We start from the raw sequence: 23,873 nt of genomic DNA, 5'->3' as shown, positions 1-23,873 counted from the left end.
CCACACATCATTCCACACATCATTCAACACATCATTCCGCACATCATTCCACACACATTTCAATACATCATTCCACATCATTCCACACAACATGCCACGCATCATTCCACACCTCACTCCACGCATCATTCCATAACATTCCACACATCATTCCTCACATCAATCCACACATCATGCCACACGTTATCCCACACATCATTCCAAACATCATTCCACACCTCATTCTCAACAACATTCCACAACATTCCATAACATTCCACACCTCATTCCACAACTCATTCCACACATCATTCTACAAATCATTCCAAACATCATTCCACACACCATTCCAAACCACATTCCGCACGTCATTCCACACATCATTCCAAACATCATTACTTACGTCATTACACACATCATTCCACACATCATTCCACAACTCATTCCACACATCATTCCACACCTCATTGCACAACTCATTCCACACATCGTTCCACACCTCATTCCACAACTCATTCACACATCATTCCACACATCAATCCTCAAGTCATTCCACACATCATTCCACACATCATTCCACACATCTTTCCACACATCTTCCACACATCATTCCACACTTCATTCCACACATCATTCCACACATCATTCCACACATCGTTCCACACATCATTCCACACATCATTTCACACATCAGTCCACACCGCATTCCACACTTCATTCCACACATCATTCCACACACCATTCCACACATCATTCCACACATCATTCCACAACATTCCACACATCATTCCACACATCATTCCTCACATCAGTCCATACCTCATTTCTCATAACATTCCACACATTATTCCACACCTCATTCCACAACTCATTCCACACATCGTTCCACACATCATTCCACACATCATTCCACACATCATTGACACATAATTCCACACCTCATTCCACACATCATTCCACACGTCATTCTACATATCATTCCACACATGATTCCACAACTCATTCCACACATCATTCCACACATCATTCCACACATCATTCCACACCATATTCCACACCTCATTCCACACATAATTTCAAACATCATTACATACGTCATTTCACACATCATTCCACACATAATTCCACACATCATTCCAAACATCATTCCACACATCATTCCACACCTCATTCCACACATCATTCCAAACCTCATTCTACACCACATTCCACACATCATTCCACACATCATTCAACACATCATTCCACACATTATTCTACACTTCATTCCACACATCATTCCACACATCATTCCACACATCATTCCACACTTAATTTCACACATCATTCCTCACCTCATTCCACACATCATTCCACACATCATTCAATACATCATTCAATACATCATTCCACATATCATTCCACACATCATTCCACACATCATTCCACACATCATTCCACACATCATTCCACACATCACTCCACAAGGCATTCCACGCATCATTCCACACAACATTCCACACCGCATTCCACACATCATTCCACACATCACTGCACACATCATTCCACAAAGCATTCCAAATATCATTCCACACATCATTCCAAACTTCATTCCACACATTATTCCATACATCATTACACCCATCATTCTACGCATCATTCCACACATCATTCCACACATCATTCCAAATATCATTCCACACCTCATTCCACACATCATTTTCACACATCAGTCCATACCTCATTCCACACCTCATTCCACACCTCATTCCACACCTCATTCCACACACCATTCCACACAACATTCCACACATCATTGCATACATCATTCCAAACATCATTCCAAACATCATTCCGCACCTAATTCCACATAACATTCCACACATCATTCCACACTTAAATTCACACCTCATTCCACAACTCATTCCACACATCATTCCACACATCATTCCACACATCATTCCACAACATTCCACACATCCTTCCACACATCATTCCTCACATCAGTCCATAACTCATTTCTCATAACATTCCACACATCATTCCACACCTCATTCCACAACTCATTCCACACATCATTCCACACACGATTCCACACATCATTCCACACATCATTGACACATCATTCCACACCTCATTCCACACATTATTCCACATATCATTCCTCACCATATTCCACACCTCATTCCACACATAATTTCAAACATCATTACATACGTCATTCCACACATCATTCCACACATCATTCCACACATCATTCCAAACATCATTCCACACATCATTCCACACATCATTCCACACATCATTCCAAACATCATTCCACACATCATTCCACACCTCATTCCACACATCATTCACACCTCATTCTACACCTCATTCCAAACATCATTCCACACATTATTCCATACCTCATTCCACACACCATTCCAAACATCATTCCACACATCATTCCACACCTCATTCCACACATCATTCCACACCTCATTCTACACCTCATTCCAAATATCATTCCACACATTATTCCTTACCTCATTCCACACCTCATTCCACCCATCATTCCACGCATCCTTCCACACCATATACCACACCTCATTGCATACATAATTCCAAACATCATTACATACATTATTCCACACATCATTCCACACATCATTCCATTCATCATTCCACACATCATTCCACAACTCATTCCACGCATCATTCCACGCATCATTCCACACATCTTTCACACATAATTCCACACATCATTCCACAGATCATTCGACACATCATTCCACACATCATTCCACAAGGCATTCCACGCATCATTCCACACATCATTCCACACATCATTCCACAACTATCCACACATCATTCCACACATCATTCCTCACATCAGTTCATACCTCATTACACATAATATTCTCTCATCATTCCACACCTCATTCCACAACTCATTCCACACATCATTACACACATCATTCCACACATCATTCCACACATCATTGACACGTCATTCCACACCTCATTCCACACATCATTCCACACGTCATTCCACACATCATTCCACACATCATTCCACACAGGATTCCACAACTCATTCCACACATCATTCCACACATCATTCCACACCTCATTCCACACATCATTCCACACCATATTCCACACCTCATTCCACACATAATTTCAAACATCATTACATACGTCATTCCACACCTCATTCCACACATCATTCCACACCTCATTCTACACCTCATTCTACACATCATTCCACACATCATTCAAAACATCATTCCACACATTATTCTACACTTCATTCCACACATCATTCCATAAATCATTCAATACATCATTCCACATATCATTCCACACAACATGCCACGCATAATTCCACACCTCATTCCACGCATCATTCCTCACATCAATCCACAAATCATGCCACACATTATTCCATACATCATTCCAAACATCATTCCACTCCTCATTCCACACAACATTCCAACACATTCCACACCTCATTCCACAACTCATTCCACACATCATTCCACACATCATTCCACACACAATTCCAAATCACATTCCGCACCTCATTCCACACATAATTCCAAACATCATTACATACATCATTACACACATCATTCCTCACATAAGTCCATAACTCATGCCACATAACATTCCACACCTCATTCCACACCTCAATCCACAACTCATTCCACACATCATTCCACACATCATTCCACACATCATTCCACAACTATCCACACATCATTCCACACATCATTCCTCACATCAGTCCATACCTCATTCCACATAACATTCCACACATCATTCCACACCTCATTCCACAACTCATTCCACACATCATTACACACATCATTCCACACATCATTCCACACATCATTGACACATCATTCCACACCTCATTCCACACATCATGCCACACGTCATTCTGCACATCCTTCCACACTTGATTCCACACATCATTCCACACGTCATTCTACACATCATTCCACACATGATTCCACAACTCATTCCACACATCATTACACACATCGTTCCACACATCATTCCACACATCATTGACACATCATTCCACACCTCATTCCAAACATCATTCCACACGTCATTCTACACATCATTACACACATGATTCCACAACTCATTCCACACATCATTCCACACATCATTGACACATCATTCCAAACCTCATTCCACACATCATTCCACACGTCATTCTACACATCATTCCACACATGATTCCACAACTCATTCCACACATCATTCCACACATCATTCCACACATCATTCCACACATCATTCCACAACTATCCACACATCATTCCACACATCATTCCTCACATCAGTCCATACCTCATTCCACATAACATTCCACACATCATTCCACACCTCATTCCACAACTCATTCCACACATCATTATACACATCATTCCACACATCATTCCACACATCATTGACACATCATTCCACACCTCATTGCACACATCATTCCACACGTCATTCTACACATCATTCCACACATGATTCCACAACTCATTCCACACATCATTCCACACGTCATTCTACACATCATTCCACACATGATTCCACAACTCATTCCAAACATCATTCCACACATCATTCCACACCTTATTCCACACCTCATTCTATTCCTCATTCTACACATCATTCCACACATCATTCAACACATCATTCCACACATCAATCCACACATCATGCCACACGTTATTCCACACATCATTCCAAACATCATTCCACACCTCATTCTCCACAACATTCCATAACATTCCACACATCATTCCACAACTCATTCCACACATCATTCCACAAATCATTCCACACATCATTCCACACATCACTCCACACATCATTCCACACATCATTCCACACATCATTCCATAATTCATTCAATACATCATTCCACATATCATTCCACACCTCATTCCACACCTCATTCCACACATCATTCCACACCTCATTCCACAAATCATTCCACACATCATTCCACACATCATTCCACACATCATTCCAAACATCATGCCACATCATTCCACACCTCATTCCACACATAATTTCAAACATCATGCCACATCATTCCACACATCATTCCACACATCATTCCAAACATCATTCCACAACATTCCACACATCATTCCACACATCATTCCTCACATCAGTCCATACCTCATTCCACATAAAATTCCACATATCATTCCACACCTCATTCCACAACTCATTCCACACATCATTCCACACATCATTCCACACATCATTCCACACATCATTCCACACTTCCTTCCACACCATATTCCACACATCATTCCACACATCATTCCACACATCATTCAACACATCATTCCGCACATCATTCCACACATCATTCCACACCTAATTCCACACATCATTCCACACCTCATTCCACACATCATTCCACACATCATTCCACACATCATTCAACACATCATTCCGCACATCATTCCACACATCATTCAATACATCATTCCACATCATTGCACACAACATGCCACGCATCATTCCACACCTCACTCCATGCATCATTCCATAACATTCCACACATCATTCCTCACATCAATCCACACATCATGCCACACGTTATCCCACACATCATTCCAAACATCATTCCACAAATCTTCTACAATTCATTCCACACATCATTCCACACATCATTCCACACATCATTCCACACTTCCTTCCACACCATATTCCACACCTCATTCCACACATCATTCCACACATCATTCCACACATCATTCAACACATCATTCCGCACATCATTCCACACATCATTCCACACCTAATTCCACACATCATTCCACACCTCATTCCACACATCATTCCACACATCATTACACACATCATTCAACACATCATTCCGCACATCATTCCACACATCATTCAATACATCATTCCACATCATTGCACACAACATGCCACGCATCATTCCACACCTCACTCCACGCATCATTCCATAACATTCCACACATCATTCCTCACATCAATCCACACATCATGCCACACGTTATCCCACACATCATTCCAAACATCATTCCACACCTCATTCTCAACAACATTCCATAACATTCCACACCTCATTCCACAATTCATTCCACACATCATTCCACAAATCATTCTACAAATCATTCCACACATCATTCCACACATCATTCCAAACCACATTCCGCACCTCATTCCACACATCATTAAAAACATCATAACGTACTTCATTACACACATCATTCCACACATCATTCCACAACTCATTCCACACATCATTCCACACATCATTGCACAACTCATTCCACACATCATTCCACACCTCATTCCACAACTCATTCACACATCATTCCACAGATCAATCCACAACTCATTCCACACGTCATTCCACACATCATTCCACACATCTTTCCACACATCATTCCACACATCATTCCACACTTCATTCCACACATCATTCCACACATCATTCCACACATCATTCCACACATCATTCCACACATCAGTCCATACCGCATTCCACACTTCATTCCACACATCATTCCACACTTCATTCCATACATCATTCCACACATCATTCCACACATCATTCCAAACATCATTCGACGTAACATTCCACACATCATTCCAGATATCATTTGACACTTCATTCCACACATAATTCCAGAACGCGTTCGGCACATCATTCCGCACATCATTCCACACATCATTCCACACATCATTCCACACATCATTCAACTACATTCCACACATCATTCCACACATCATTCCTCACATCAGTCCATACCTCAGTTCTCATAACATTCCACACATCATTCCACACCTCATTCCACAACTCATTCCACATATCATTCCACACATCATTCCACACATCATTCCACACATCATTGACACATCATTCCACACGTCATTCTACACATCATTCCACAGATGATTCCACAACTCATTCCAAACATCATTCCACACATCATTCCACACCTTATTCCACACCTCATTCTATTCCTCATTCTACACATCATTCCACACATCATTCAACACATCATTCCACACATCAATCCACACATCATGCCACACGTTATTCCACACATCATTCCAAACATCATTCCACACCTCATTCTCCACAACATTCCATAACATTCCACACATCATTCCACAGCTCATTCCACACATCATTCCACAAATCATTCCACACATCATTCCACACATCACTCCACACATCATTCCACACATCATTCCACACATCATTCCATAATTCATTCAATACATCATTCCACATATCATTCCACACCTCATTCCACACCTCATTCCACACATCATTCCACACCTCATTCCACAAATCATTCCACACATCATTCCACACATCATTCCACACATCATTCCAAACATCATGCCACATCATTCCACACCTCATTCCACACATAATTTCAAACATCATGCCACATCATTCCACACATCATTCCACACATCATTCCAAACATCATTCCACAACATTCCACACATCATTCCACACATCATTCCTCACATCAGTCCATACCTCATTCCACATAAAATTCCACATATCATTCCACACCTCATTCCACAACTCATTCCACACATCATTCCACACATCATTCCACACATCATTCCACACATCATTCCACACTTCCTTCCACACCATATTCCACATCTCATTCCACACATCATTCCACACATCATTCCACACATCATTCAACACATCATTCCGCACATCATTCCACACATCATTCCACACCTAATTCCACACATCATTCCACACCTCATTCCACACATCATTCCACACATCATTCCACACATCATTCAACACATCATTCCGCACATCATTCCACAAATCATTCAATACATCATTCCACATCATTGCACACAACATGCCACGCATCATTCCACACCTCACTCCATGCATCATTCCATAACATTCCACACATCATTCCTCACATCAATCCACACATCATGCCACACGTTATCCCACACATCATTCCAAACATCATTCCACAAATCTTCTACAAATCATTCCACACATCATTCCACACATCATTCCACACATCATTCCACACTTCCTTCCACACCATATTCCACACCTCATTCCACACATCATTCCACACATCATTCCACACATCATTCAACACATCATTCCGCACATCATTCCACACATCATTCCACACCTAATTCCACACATCATTCCACACCTCATTCCACACATCATTCCACACATCATTCCACACATCATTCAACACATCATTCCGCACATCATTCCACACATCATTCAATACATCATTCCACATCATTGCACACAACATGCCACGCATCATTCCACACCTCACTCCACGCATCATTCCATAACATTCCACACATCATTCCTCACATCAATCCACACATCATGCCACACGTTATCCCACACATCATTCCAAACATCATTCCACACCTCATTCTCAACAACATTCCATAACATTCCACACCTCATTCCACAATTCATTCCACACATCATTCCACAAATCATTCTACAAATCATTCCACACATCATTCCACACATCATTCCAAACCACATTCCGCACCTCATTCCACACATTATTAAAAACATCATAACGTACTTCATTACACACATCATTCCACACATCATTCCACAACTCATTCCACACATCATTCCACACATCATTGCACAACTCATTCCACACATCATTCCACACCTCATTCCACAACTCATTCACACATCATTCCACAGATCAATCCACAACTCATTCCACACGTCATTCCACACATCATTCCACACATCTTTCCACACATCATTCCACACATCATTCCACACTTCATTCCACACATCATTCCACACATCATTCCACACATCATTCCACACATCATTCCACACATCAGTCCATACCGCATTCCACACTTCATTCCACACATCAGTCCATACCGCATTCCACACTTCATTCCACACATCATTCCACACATCATTCCACACATCATTCCAAACATCATTTGACGTAACATTCCACACATCATTCCAGATATCATTTGACACTTCATTCCACACATAATTCCAGAACGCATTCGGCACATCATTTCGCACATCATTCCACACATCATTCCACACATCATTCCACACATCATTCAACTACATTCCACACATCATTCCACTCATCATTCCTCACATCAGTCCATACCTCAGTTCTCATAACATTCCACACATCATTCCACACCTCATTCCACAACTCATTCCACATATCATTCCACACATCATTCCACACATCATTCCACACATCATTGACACATCATTCCACACCTCATTCCACACATCATTCCAAACATGATTCCACAACTCATTCCACACATCATTCCACACATCATTCCACACATCATTCCACACATCATTCCACACCATATTCCACACCTCATTCCAAACATAATTTCAAACATAATTTTATACGTCATTCCACACGTCATTCCACAAATCATACCACATATCATTCCAAACGTCATTCCACACATCATTCCACACATCATTCCAATCATAATTACACACCTCATTCTACACCTCATTCCACACATCATTCCACAACTCATTCCAAACATCATTCCACACCTCATTCCACACATCATTCCACACTTCATTCCACACATCATTCCACACATCATTCCACACATCATTCCAAACATCATTCACACATCATTCCACACATCGATCTTCACATCATTCCTCATATGATTCCACACATCATCCCACACATCATTCCAAACATCATTCCACATATCATTCCACTCCTCATTCCACACCTCATTCCACACATTATTCCAAACATCATTTCATATATCATTCCAAACAGCATTCCACACATCATTACCACACAGCATTCCACACATCATTCCAAACATCATTCCACATAACATTCGACACATCATTCCACACATCATTCCAAATATCATTCGACACATCATTAACACATAATTCCAGAAAGCATTCGACACATCATTCCGCACATCATTCCACACATTATTCCAGATATCATTCGACACATCATTCCACACATCATTCCACACATCATTCCAAACATCATTCCACAACATTCCACACATCATTCCACACATCATTCCTCACATCTGTCCATACCTCATTCCACGTAAAATTCCACACATCATTCCACACCTCATTCCACAACTCATTCCACACATCATTCCACACGTCATTCCACACATCATTCCACACATCATTCCACACAGGATTCCACAACTCATTCCACACATCATTCCACACATCATTCCACACCTCATTCCACACATCATTCCAAACATCATTCGACACCTAATTCCATACATCATTCCACACCTCTTTCCACACCGCATTCCACACATCATTCCACGCATCATTTCAGACATCATTCAACACATCATTCCACACATTATTCTACACTTCATTCCACACATCATTCCACACATCATTCCATACATCATTCCACACAACATTCCAAACATCATTCCATACATCATTCCACACATCATTCAATACATCATTCCACATATCATTCCACACAACATGCCGTGCATCATTCCACACCTCATTCCACGTATCATTCCTAAACATTCCACACATCATTCCTCACATCAATCCACACATCATGCCACACGTTATTCCACACAACATTCCAAACATCATTTCACACCTCATTCTCCACAACATTCCATAACATTCCACACCTCATTCCACAACTCATTCCACACATCATTCTACAAATCATTCCACACATCATTCCACATACCATTCCAAACCACATTCCGCACGTCATTCCACACATCATTCCAAACATCATTACTTACGTCATTACACACATCATTCCACACATCATTCCACAACTCATTCCACACATCATTCCACACCTCATTGCACAACTCATTCCGCACATCATTCCACACCTCATTCCACAACTCATTCACACATCATTCCACACATCAATCCTCAACTCATTCCACACATCATTCCACACATCATTCCACACATCTTTCTACACATCTTCCACACATCATTCCACACTTCATTCCACACATCATTCCACACATCATTCCACACATCATTCCACACATCATTCCACACATCATTCCACACATCAGTCCACACCGCATTCCACACTTCATTCCACACATCATTCCACACTTCATTCCACACATCATTCCACACATCATTCCACACATCATTCGAAACATAATTCCACGTAACATTCCACACATCATTCCAGATATCATTCGACACATCATTCCACACATAATTCCAGAACGCATTCGGCACATCATTCCGCACATCATTCCACACATCATTCCACACATCATTCCACACATCATTCAACAACATTCCACACATCATTCCACACATCATTCCTCACATCAGTCCATACCTCATTCCACATAACATTCCACACAACATTTCACATCTCTCATTCCACAACTCATTCCACAAATCATTCCACACATCATTCCACACATCATTCCACAACATTCCACACATCATTCCTCACATCATTCCTCACATCAGTCCATACCTCATTTCTCATAACATTCCACACATCATTCCACACCTCATTCCACAACTCATTCCACACATCATTCCACACATCATTCCACACATCATTCCACACATCATTGACACATCATTCCACACCTCATTCCACACATCATTCCACACGTCATTCTACACATCATTCCACACATGATTCCACAACTCATTCCACACATCATTCCACACATCATTCAACACATCATTCCACACATCATTCCACACCATATTCCACACCTCATTCCACACATAATTTCAAACATCATTACATACGTCATTCCACACATCATTCCACACATCATTCCACACCTCATTCCACACATCATTCCAAACCTCATTCTACACCACATTCCACTCATCATTCCACACATCATTCAACACATCATTCCACACATTATTCTACACTTCATTCCACACATCATTCCACACATCATTCCACACATCATTCCACACTTAATTTCACACATCATTCCTCACCTCATTCCACACATCATTCCACACATCATTCAATACATCATTCAATACATCATTCCACATAGCATTCCACACATCATTCCACACATCATTCCACACATCATTCCACACATCATTCCACACATCACTCCACAAGGCATTCCACGCATCATTCCGCACATCATTCCACACCGCATTCCACACATCATTCCACACATCACTGCACACATCATTCCACAAAGCATTCCAAATATCATTCCACACATCATTCCAAACATCATTCCACACATTATTCCATACATCATTACACCCATCATTCCACGCATCATTCCACACATCATTCCACACATCATTCCAAATATCATTCCACACCTCATTCCACACCTCATTCCACACATCATTCCACACTTCAGTCCATACCTCATTCCACACCTCATTCCACACCTCATTCCACACCTCATTCCACACATCATTCCACACAACATTCCACACATCATTGCATACATCATTCCAAACATCATTCCAAAATCATTCCGCACCTCATTCCACATAACATTCCACACATCATTCCACACTTAAATTCACACCTTATTCCACAACTTATTCCACACATCATTCCACACATCATTCCACACATCATTCCACAACATTCCACACATCCTTCCACACATCATTCCTCACATCAGTCCATAACTCATTTCTCATAACATTCCACACATCATTCCACACCTCATTCCACAACTCATTCCACACATCATTCCACACACGATTCCACACATCATTCCACACATCATTCCACACATCATTCCACACTTAATTTCACACATCATTCCTCACCTCATTCCGCACATCATTCCACACATCATTCAATACATCATTCAAAACATCATTCCACATATCATTCCACACATCATTCCACACATCATTCCACACATTATTCTAAACTTCATTCCACACATCATTCCACACATCATTCCACACATCATTCCACACTTAATTTCACACATCATTCCTCACCTCATTCCACACATCATTCCACACATCATTCAATACATCATTCAATACATCATTCCACATATCATTCCACACATCATTCCACACATCATTCCACACATCATTCCACACATCATTCCACACATCACTCCACAAGGCATTCCACGCATCATTCCACACATCATTCCACACCGCATTCCACACATCATTCCACACATCACTGCAAACATCATTCCACAAAGCATTCCAAATATCATTCCACACTTAATTTCACACATCATTCCTCACCTCATTCCACACATCATTCCACACATCATTCAATACATCATTCAATACATCATTCCACATATCATTCCACACATCATTCCACACATCATTCCACACATCATTCCACACATCATTCCACACATCACTCCACAAGGCATTCCACGCATCATTCCACACATCATTCCACACCGCATTCCACACATCATTCCACACATCACTGCACACATCATTCCACAAAGCATTCCAAATATCATTCCACACATCATTCCAAACATCATTCCACACATTATTCCATACATCATTACACCCATCATTCCACGCATCATTCCATACATCATTCTACACATCATTCCAAATATTATTCCACACCTCATTCCACACCTCATTCCACACATCATTCCACACATCAGTCCACAACTCATTCCACACCTCATTCCACACATCATTCCACACAACATTCCACACATCATTGCAAACATCATTCCAAACATCATTCCAAACATCATTCCGCACCTCATTCCACATAACATTCCACACATCATTCCACACTTAAATTCACACCTCATTCCACAACTCATTCCACACATCATTCCACACGTCATTCCACACATCATTCCACAACATTCCACACATCCTTCCACACATCATTCCTCACATCAGTCCATAACTCATTTCTCATAACATTCCACACATCATTCCACACCTCATTCCACAACTCATTCCACACATCATTCCACACACGATTCCACACATCATTCCACACATCATTGACACATCATTCCACACCTCATTCCACACATTATTCCACACATCATTCCTCACCATATTCCACACCTCATTCCACACATAATTTCAAACATCATTACATACGTCATTCCACACATCATTCCACACATCATTCCACACATCATTCCAAACATCATTCCACACATCATTCCACACATCATTCCACACATCATTCCAAACATCATTCCACACATCATTCCACACCTCATTCCACACATCATTCCACACCTCATTCTACACCTCATTCCAAGCATCATTCCACACATTATTCCATAACTCATTCCACACATCATTCCAAACATCATTCCACACATCATTCCACACCTCATTGCACACATCATTCCACACCTCATTCTACACCTCATTCCAAACATCATTCCACACATTATTCCTTACCTCATTCCACACCTCATTCCACCCATCATTCCACGCATCCTTCCACACCATATACCACACCTCATTGCACACATAATTCCAAACATCATTACATACATTATTCCACACATCATTCCACACATCATTCCATTCATCATTCCACACATCATTCCACAACTCATTCGACACATCATTCCACGCATCATTCCACACATCTTTCACACATAATTCCACACATCATTCCTCACTTCATTCCACACATCATTCCACACTTCATTCCACACATCATTCCACACCTCATTCCACACATCATTCCACACATCAGTCCATACCGCATTCCACACCTCATTCCACACATCATTCCACACATCATTCCACACATCATTCCAAACATCATTCCACTTAACATTCCACACATCATTCCAGATAACGTTCGATACATCATTCCACACATAATTCCAGAAAGCATTCGACACATCTTTCCGCACATCAGTCCATACCGCATTCCACACCTCATTCCACACATCATTCCACACATCATTCCACACATCATACCAAACATCATTCCACTTAACATTCCACACATCATTCCAGATAACATTCGATACATCATTCCTCACATCATTCCAGATATCATTCGACACATCATTCCACACATCATTCCACACATCATTCCACACATCATTCAACAACATTCCACACATCATTCCACACATCATTCCTCACATCATTCCACACTTCATTCCACACATCATTCCACACATCATTCCACAAGGCATTCCACGCATCATTCCACACATCATTCCACACATCATTCCACAAATATCCACACATCATTCCACACATCATTCCTCACATCAGTTCATACCTCATTCCACATAACATTCCACTCATCATTCCACACCTCATTCCACAACTGATTCCACACATCATTACACACAACATTCCACACGTCATTCCACACATCATTGACACATCATTCCACGCATCATTCCACACATCTTTCACACATAATTCCACACATCATTCCTCACTTCATTCCACACATCATTCCACACTTCATTCCACACATCATTCCACACCTCATTCCACACATCATTCCACACATCAGTCCATACCGCATTCCACACCTCATTCCACACATCATTCCACACATCATTCCACACATCATTCCAAACATCATTCCACTTAACATTCCACACATCATTCCAGATAACGTTCGATACATCATTCCACACATAATTCCAGAAAGCATTCGACACATCTTTCCGCACATCAGTCCATACCGCATTCCACACCTCATTCCACACATCATTCCACACATCATTCCACACATCATACCAAACATCATTCCACTTAACATTCCACACATCATTCCAGATAACATTCGATACATCATTCCACACATCATTCCAGATATCATTCGACACATCATTCCACACATCATTCCACACATCATTCCACACATCATTCAACAACATTCCACACATCATTCCACACATCATTCCTCACATCATTCCACACTTCATTCCACACATCATTCCACACATCATTCCACAAGGCATTCCACGCATCATTCCACTCATCATTCCACACCTCATTCCACAACTGATTCCACACATCATTACACACAACATTCCACACGTCATTCCACACATCATTGACACATCATTCCACACCTCATTCCACACATCATTCCACACGTCATTCCACACATCATTCCACACATCATTCCACACAGGATTCCACAACTCATTCCACACATCATTCCACACATCATTCCACACCTCATTCCACACATCATTCCACACATCATTCCACACCTCATTCCACACATCATTCAACACCTCATTCTACACCTCATTCTACACATCATTCCACACATCATTCAAAACATCATTCCGCACATTATTCTAAACTTCATTCCACACATCATTCCACAAATCATTCAATACATCATTCCACATATCATTCCACACCACATGCCACGCATAATTCCACACCTCATTCCACGCATCATTCCTCACATCAATCCACAAATCATGCCACACATTATTCCATACATCATTCCAAACATCATTCCACTCCTCATTCCACACAACATTCCAAAACATTCCACACCTCATTCCTCAACTCATTCCACACATCATTCCACAAATCATTCCACACAACATTCCACACATCATTCCACACACAATTCCAAATCACATTCCGCACCTCATTCCACACATAATTCCAAACATCATTACATACATCATTACACACATCATTCCACAAATCATTCCACAACTCATTCCACACATCATTCCACACCTCATTGCACAACTCATTCCACACATTATTCAACACATCATTCAACACAACATTCCACTCTTCATTCGATACATCATTCCAAACATCATTCCACAACTCATTCCACACATCATTCCACAAATCATTCCACACCTCATTCCACAACTCATTCACACATCATTCCACACATCGATCCATACATCATTCCTCATATGATTCCACACATCACCACACACATCATTCCAAACATCATTCCACACATCATTCCACTCCTCATTCCACACCTCATTCCACACATCATTCCACACATCATTCCACATCTAATTCCACACATCATTCCACACCTGATTCCACACCGCATTCCACACATCATTCCACACATCATTCAACACATCATTCCACACATCATTCCAAACATCATTCCATACACATTCCACACATCATTCAATACATCATTCCACATATCATTCCACACAACATGCCACGCATCAATCCACACCACATTCCACGCATCATTCCATAACATTCCACACATCATTCCTCACATCAATCCACACATCATGCCACACGTTATTCCACACTTCATTCCAAACGTCATTCCACACCTCATTCGCCACAACATTCCATAACATTCCACACCTCATTCCACAACTCATACCACACATCATTTCACACATCATTCCACACACCATTCCAAACCACATCCCGCACCTCGTTCCACACATCATTCCAAACATCATTACGTACGTCATTACACACATCATTCCACACATCATTCCACAACTCATTCCACACATCAGTCCACACAACATTCCACACATCATTCCACACTTCATACAACACTTCATTCCACACATCCTCCCACACATCTTTCCAAACATCATTCCACACATCATTCCAAACATCATTCCACACATCATTCCAAACATCAGTCCATCCCGCATTCCACACTTCATTCCACACATCATTCCACACGTCATTCCACACATCATTTCAAACATCATTCCACCTAACATTACACACATCATTCCAGATGTCATTCGACACATCATTCCACACATAATTCCAGAACGCATTCGTCACATCATTCCACACATCATTCAACACATCATTCAACAACATTCCACACAACATTCCACACATCATTCCTCACATCAGTCCATAACTCATTCCACATAACATTCCACACATCATTCCACACCTCATTCCACAATTCATTCCACACAACATTCCACACATCTTTCCACACATCATTCCACACATCATTCCACACCATATTCCACACCTCATTCCACACATAATTTCAAACATCATTACATACGTCATTCCACACATCATTCCACACATCATTCCACACATCATTCCAAACATTATTCCATACATCATTCCACACATCATTCATAACATCATCCACATATCATTCCACACCTCATTCCACACATCATTCAACACATCATTCCACACATTATTCTGCACTTTATTCCAAACATCATTCCACACATCATTCCACACATCATTCCAAACATTATTCCATACATCATTCCACACATCATTAAATACATCATTCCACATGTCATTCCACACAACATGCCACGCATCATTCCACACCTCATTCCACGCATCATTCCATAACATTCCACGCCTCATTCCACAACTCATTCCACAACTCATTCCATACATCATTCCACAAATCATTCCACACATCATTCCACACATCATTCCACACACCATTCCAAACCACATTCCGCACCTCATTCCACACATAATTCCAAACATCATTACATCCATCATTACACACATCATTCCACACATCATTCCACAACTCATTCCACATATCATTCCACACCTCATTGCACAACTCATTCCACACATAATTCAACACATCATTCCACACTTCATTCTACACATCATTCCAAACATCATTTCACACCTTATTCCACACATCATTCCACAAATCATTCCACACCTCATTCCACAACTCATTCACACATCATTCCACACATCAATCCACACATCATTCCTCATATGATTCCACACATCAACCCACACATCATTCCAAACATCATTCCACACATCATTCCACTTCTCATTCCACACCTCATTCCACAATTAATTCCAAACATCATTTCATATATCATTCCACACATCATTCCACACATCATTCGACACCTCATTCCACACCTCATTCCACATTTCATTCCACGCGTCATTCCACACATTATTCCACACATCATTCCACACATCATTCCACACACCATTCCACACAGCATTGCACACAATCTTCCACTCATCAATTCACACGTCATTCCACACATCATTCCACACGTCATTCCACACGTCATTCCAAACATCATTGCACACATCATTCCAAACATAATTCAAAACATCATTCCAGAAAACATTCCACACCTCATTTAAACACCTCATTCCTCACCTCATTCCACAACTAATTCCACACATCACTCTGCACATCATTCCACACATCATTCCACACATCATTCTACACATCATTCCAAACATCATTTCACACCTTATTCCACACATCATTCCACAAATCATTCCACACCTCTTTCCACAACTCATTCACACATCATTCCACACATCAATCCACATATCATTCCTCATATGATTCCACACATCTTCACACACATCATTCCAAACATCATTCCACACATCATTCCACTCCTCATTCCATACCTCATTCCACACATAATTCCAAACATCATTTCATATATCATTCCACACAGCATTCCACACATCATTACCACACATCATTCCACACTTCATTCCAAACATCATTCCACATAACATTCCACACATTATTCCACACATCATTACAGCTATCATTCGACACATCATTAACACATAATTCCAGAAAGCATTCGACACAACATTCCGCACATCATTCCACACATCATTCCAGATATCATTCGACACATCATTCCACACATCATTCCAGACATTATTCCACAACATTCCACACATCATTCCACACATTATTCCTCACGTCAGTCCATAACTCATTCCACATAACATTCCACACATCATTCCACACCTCATTCCACAACTCATTCCACACATCATTCCACACATCATTCCACACATCATTCCACACATCATTGACACATCATTCCACACCTCATTCCACACATCATTCCACACGTCATTCTACACATCATTCCACACATGATTCCACAACTCATTCCACAACTCATTCCACAAATCATTCCACACATCATTCCACACATCATTCCACATATCATTCCAAACCATATTCCACAACTCATTCCACACATAATTTCAAACATCATTACATACGTCATTCCACACATCATTCCAAACATCATTCCACACATCATTCCACACCTCATTCCACACATGATTCCACACCTCATTCCACACATCATTCCACACATCATTGCACACATGATTCCAAACATCATTCCACACATCATTCCGCAAAAATTTCCACACCTCATTTGAACACCTCATTCCACACATCATCCCACGCATCATTCCACACCTCATTCCACACATCACTCCACACCTCATTCCACAGATCATTCCACATATCATTCCATACATAATTCAACGCATCAATCCACATATCATTCGACACTTCATTCCACACATCATTCTACACCTCATTCCGCACCTCATTCCACACATCATTCCACACTTCATTCCACACCTCATTCCACAACTCATTCCCACATCATTCCTAACATCATTCCACACATCATTTCTCATATGATTCCACACATAATCCCACACATCATTCAACACATCATTCCACACATCATTCCACACATCATTCCATACATCATTCCACACATCATTTCACACATCATTCCACACATCATTCCACACATCATTCCAAACCTCATTCCACAACTCATTCCACAACTCATTCAACAACATTCCACACAACATTCCACACATCATTCCTCACATCAGTCCATACCTCATTCCACATAACATTCCACACATCATTCCACACCTCATTCCACAATTCATTCCACACAGCATTGCACACATCATTCCACACATCATTCCACACATCATTCCACACATCATTCCACACATCATTGACACATCATTCCACACATCATTCCACACCTCATTTCTCACATCATTCCACACGTCATTCTACACATCATTCCACACATGATTCCACAACTCATTCCACACATCATTGCACACATCATTCCACACATCATTCCACACATCATTCCACACATCATTCCACACCATATTCCACACCTCATTCCACACATAATGTCAAACTTCATTACTTACGTCATTCCACACATCATTCCACACATCTTTCCACACATCATTGCACACCTCATCCCACACATCATTCCACACCTCATTCTACACCTCATTCCATACATCATTCCACACATCATTCAACACATCATTCCACACATTATTCGACACTTCATTCCACACATCATTCCACACATCAATCCACACATCAATCCATACATCATTCCACACATCATTCAATACATCATTCCACATATCATTCCACACAACATGCCACGCATCATTCCACACCTCATTCCACGCATCATTCCAAAACATTCCACACATCATTCCTGACAGCAATCCACACATCATGCCACACATTATTCCACACATCATTCCAAACATCATTCCGCACCTCATTCCACACAACATTCCATCACATTCCACCCCTCATTCAACAACTCATTCCACACATCAATCCACAAATCATTCCACACATCATTCCACACATCATTCCACACACCATTCCAAATCACATTCCGCACCTCATTCCACACATAATTCCAAAAATCATGTCATACATCATTACGCACAACATTCCACACATCAATCCACAACTCATTCCACACATCATTCCACACCTCATTGCACAACTCATTGCACACATCATTCAACACATCATTCTACACTTAATTCTACACATCCTTCCAAACATCATTCCAAACCTCATTCCACACATCATTCCACAAATAATTCAACACCTCATTCCACAACTCATTCACACATCATTCCACACATCAATCCACACATCATTCCTCATATGATTCCACACATCATTCCACACATCATTCCAATCCTCATTCCACACTTCATTCCACACATAATTCCAAACATCATTTCATATATCATTCCACACAGCATTCCACACATCATTACCACACATCATTCCACACATCATTCGAAACATCATTCCACATAACATTCCACACATCATTCCACACATCATTCCAGATATCATTCAACACATCATTCCACACTTTATTCTACACATCATTCCAAACATCATTCCAAACCTCATTCCACACATCATTCCACAAATAATTCAACACCTCATTCCACAACTCATTCACACATCATTCCACACATCATTCCACACATCATTCCACACATCATTCCACACATCATTGCACACCTCATTCCACACATCATTCCACACCTCATTCTACACCTCATTCCATACATCATTCCACACATCATTCAACACATCATTCCACACATTATTCTACACTTCATTCCACACATCAATCCACACATCAATCCATACATCATTCCACACATCATTCAATACATCATTCCACATATTATTTCACACAACATGCCACGCATCATTCCACACCTCATTCCACGCATCATTCCAAAACATTCCACACATCATTCCTCACATCAATCCACACATCATGCCACACATTATTCCACACATCATTCCAAACATCATTCCGCACCTCATTGCACACAACATTCCATCACATTCCACCCCTCATTCCACAGCTCATTCCACACATCAATCCACAAATCATTTCACACATCATTCCACACATCATTCCACACACCATTCCAAATCACATTCCGCACCTCATTCCACACATAATTCCAAAAATCATGTCATACATCATTACGCACAACATTCCACACATCATTCCACAACTCATTCCACACATCATTCCACACCTCATTGCACAACTCATTCCACACATCATTCAACACATCATTCCACACTTAATTCTACAAATCATTCCAAACATCATTCCAAACCTCATTCCAAACATTATTCCACAAATAATTCAACACCTCATTCCACAACTCATTCACACATCATTCCACACATCAATCCACACATCATTCCACACATCATTCCAATCCTCATTCCACACTTCATTCCACACATAATTCCAAACATCATTTCATATATCATTCCACACAGCATTCCACACATCATTACCACACATCATTCCACACATCATTCCAAACATCATTCCACATAACATTCCACACATCATTCCACACATCATTCCAGATATCATTCGACACATTATTAACACATAATTCCAGAAAGCAATAGACACATCATTCCGCACATCATTCCGCACATCATTCCACACATCATTCCAGATATCATTCGACACATCATTCCACACATCATTCCACACATCATTCCACAACATTCCACACATCATTCCACACCTCATTCCACAACTCATTCCACACATCATTCCACACGTCATTCCAGACATCATTCCACACATCATTGACACATTATTGACACATCATTCCACACCTCATTCCACACATCATTCCACACGTCATTCTACACATCGTTCCACACATGATTCCACAACTCATTCCACACATCATTCCACACATCATTCCCCACATCATTCCACACACCATTCCACACATCATTCCACACCATATTCCACACCTCATTCCACACATAATTTCAAACATAATTACATACGTCATTCCACATATCATTCCACACATCATTCCACACATCATTCCAAACATTATTCCATACATCATTCCACACATCATTCATAACATCATCCACATATCATTCCACACCTCATTCCACACATCATTCAACACATCATTCCACACATTATTCTGCACTTTATTCCAAACATCATTCCACACATCATTCCACACATCATTCCAAACATTATTCCATACATCATTCCACACATCATTCAATACATCATTCCACATGTCATTCCACACAGCATGCCACGCATCATTCCACACCTCATTCCACGCATCATTCCATAACATTCCACGCATCATTCATAACATCATCCACATATCATTCCACACCTCATTCCACACATCATTCAACACATCATTCCACACATTATTCTGCACTTTATTCCAA

The sequence above is a fragment of the Pristiophorus japonicus genome, unplaced genomic scaffold (assembly GCF_044704955.1).
Source record: "Pristiophorus japonicus isolate sPriJap1 unplaced genomic scaffold, sPriJap1.hap1 HAP1_SCAFFOLD_70, whole genome shotgun sequence".
NCBI lineage: Eukaryota > Metazoa > Chordata > Chondrichthyes > Pristiophoridae > Pristiophorus > Pristiophorus japonicus.
Note: the sequence above shows the minus strand (reverse complement) of the source record.